Here is a 3,039-nt window from a genome sequence, read left to right as displayed (position 1 = left end):
AGGTGTGAATCAGGGCCCCAACGATAGTCAGGTGATGGGGCACATGACCCTCTATGAACAACAGAGCCAATCAAGGCACTAACAGTTGTTTGGCTGATGGTCCCCCTTTTGCATGTGACCAACCTGTTTGTCCACCATGTGGAAGTGGAGCTTATAAGGCTGAGTTCACCTGAAACTCTCAGACTGAAGAAGTCTCTCGGAGGAGAGACGAAATGTTTCATTAGAGAAGAACCCGTCCAGAGGATTTTTCTTTTGAAGGAATTAAATTGATGAAACAGCACAAAAACTGCTGTTGTTGCCACAACWTTTCGGAGATGTGTTGCTGCCGCCGTCAAATTTAAAAAGACCTTTTCCCGCCACAATAAAATACTTCTTCAATTTTCTCTTTTCGCTTGTGCTGATCTTCAGCTCATCTTTATAGCTGACAACAGCTAAACAATCCTGCTTTTCATCAATCTTTGGCCCCGCGGCTGTTAATGTAGCATTCTGTTACCTGTTTATCAAGGAGGGGAAAAGTATTTAACATTATCACCAACATTAAACTAAGATATTAACCGTTTCTGGACGAGAGGTTAATCTCAGAAAAATCAAGAATAAACGTCAGTGACAACATGTTCCTCCATGAGGTAATTTGTTGTGAAAATAAACTGACTCTCATGGTTAGCTTGTACCTTTTTAAGGTCGTATTAAAGCGAGTCTGTATTTTGAGGCCATATTTGTCGACTCTTTCACACAGTTTGACTTAATGTTGTAGTTTAATGGTCTACTTTCAGCTAAGTCTACCTTATTTCTCGGCTGTTCTTGTCTTTGGTCTCGGTCGGTGGGTTTATCTCTCAGATTGTAAAAACTGTTCTGAAGAACCGTCTGGCCATGCTCTGTTTGTTTGTTGGTTGGGCCTCTTTTAGGTATTTGTGAGAAGCWGATGTTTGTAACTTTAAGAGACGTTCTAATGATGACATCAGCTGAAGGAACAGCAGCCGAAGCGGCAATAAAAGCTYGGCTTATTTACGACGACGGGCCGCTTTCTGTCTAACATAAAAATTAAATCAATAGAACATAAACAGACACCAGTGAAAAACAGAAAACCTAAAGGTGTAAATTTTTTATTTATGTTGAAACAATCTTCTTCTTGAAGTTTTTTTCTGTTTGATTTTCTCTGAGAACTGTTGGGTTTCATCTGCTGCGCCTCGTTAAAGTTTCTGCTTCTTTCGTTTTTTAAGATTTGTTTGGGGAATTGTCGCCCATTTTTACACCAAAAAATAAAAAATGAACAGCTTCTACTTCTGTGAAACTATTGGGCTTTTCTTGCTCTTCTGAGAATTATTCACAGATTTTCAATAAAACTCACCTGAATGTGTTGTGAGGGCCGAGATAAAACCTTTGGTTGGAGTTGCCCTCTGAGGATTTGCGTCTGCGTTGGATCATTATTTTGTTTTCCTGGCTGTCCCCGTTTTTTTATTTTTTATTTTTGGTGGGTTTTTTTTCCATATTGTGCTGGAACTTTTTCTGTTTTCTAATTAAATCTTTTCTGACTGCCATTGAAATGTTCCCTCTGTACCACCGGCTCAAATGAATCCACAGAAACGTATTGATTTAATAAAGTTCTGAAACCTGTTTTTTTTTTTCAGCAAGAAGAAGGTTGAATTTTCACCTAATCAGTCAAAAGGATTGTTCATTTTGGTTTTCCTCTGATGACTGAAGGTCGTATGTGTTTTGAAGCAGAACAAAGCATCAAGCTGTTAAATCTTTCTGTCACAGTTTTTTTTTTTTTTTTTGCACTAAAACAGGTTTTCATTTACCTCTGCAGCCGTTTGATAATCAGTTTTCTCTCCCAGGCCTGAGATTGACCTTCACAAAAACTGCTTACTATCTTGTTAGATTACAAATCAGAGAAACAGTCTCCTAAAATATTTTGCTACCACCTCATTGACTTTTTTTTGCTTTCAGAACAAGACTTTATTTAGAGTCTGGCAGCTGCTTAAAGGGACTCCAGGCTGGTATTTACTCCCCCATCACATCCCACCACCAACAGCGGACACCCCAGGATGTCGGTACCGGTCTCAGTTTAAACCTCTGACGTTCCTTCAAGTTTATTCTTTTGATCATGTTAGCTGACCTGAAATAAAATAAGCAAGTCTCTTTTATAAATCGTATTAAAGCAGCAGAGGAGAGGAAATCATTAACTAACGTTCTCAGAACCTGTTGGTCGTTAAAGTAGCCCAAACATCTAAGTTTACTGTTTCTTTATACAAACTCGAAATTTCTATGAAAACGACTGCGTCACGGCTGAATAAAAAGAAGTTCCCGGGATCTGTGTGGGAGGAGAATGAAAAGTTACAGCTTAAGTTCTGATCAAGGTTGAAGGGTTTTTGTATCCATCCAGTCCGGTCCTGGGTCTGAGGGAGCTCAGAGTTCTGTGTGTTTCTAAAAACGTGTCTCTCTGAGCTCCTCAAAGCTACAGCTAAACACGAACACGAGCACAAAGCTGCATCGCAAACTTTAAAACATTTAGTCGATAAACACTTATCGTTAAGTTGTCATCATTTATGTTTATACAAAATGTATTTATTAAAATTTATTAAAACTCCACTTTCTAACATCCTATCCAARTACCTAAGAAATACTTTTGTTTTTGCTTTTAGAAGATAGTTTAATGTAGAATGCATTTATGTTGCTTTTTATTGCAGATAATATAATGCATATCACCAGCTGCTGTTCATGCCAGAGTTTTAGACTAAAATCRTCTCATTTTAAGCAAATGTTGTCATTTTGGTCAAACCTTGATAATAACCTTATTATYAGACAAAAGTGTGGATGAATCTCAGCTACTACTACTTAAAACTATCTGTATAATGAGCTGAGTGGTTTTGTTGATTAGAATAAAAAAACATCAACAGTTTATCAGATTGTACGTAGAATCGTTATATTCGGGATAAATCCCACCACCAAGACTTCACAACCAGTCCCACACGTGAAAATACAAGTACGATTAAATGAACAGGAAAACTGTGGTTTTTTTTTATTTTTTTTTTTTTTTTT

At 37.5% G+C, this 3,039-nt stretch overlaps 1 protein-coding gene across 2 annotated transcripts in view; it reads left to right on the top strand.

Moving 5' to 3' along the window:
• The window catches only part of ptpn11b (protein tyrosine phosphatase non-receptor type 11b), a 73,620-nt gene extending 70,636 nt beyond the window's left edge, over positions 1 to 2,984 (top strand). The window contains exon 18 of one of the 2 annotated variants that reach the window (XR_001310375.1): positions 1,948 to 2,984. The gene's annotated coding sequence lies outside the window, so the exon portion shown is untranslated. The remainder of the gene's footprint in view (positions 1 to 1,947) is intronic. The other variant, XR_001310376.1, reaches the window with a different exon arrangement.
• Positions 2,985 to 3,039: the final 55 nt, after the last annotated feature.

This window comes from Austrofundulus limnaeus, unplaced genomic scaffold (genome assembly GCF_001266775.1).
Source record: "Austrofundulus limnaeus strain Quisiro unplaced genomic scaffold, Austrofundulus_limnaeus-1.0 Scaffold68, whole genome shotgun sequence".
Lineage (NCBI taxonomy): Eukaryota > Metazoa > Chordata > Actinopteri > Cyprinodontiformes > Rivulidae > Austrofundulus > Austrofundulus limnaeus.
The sequence above is the reverse complement of the archived record's forward strand: the minus strand, read 5'-3'. Positions and strand labels throughout refer to the sequence as shown.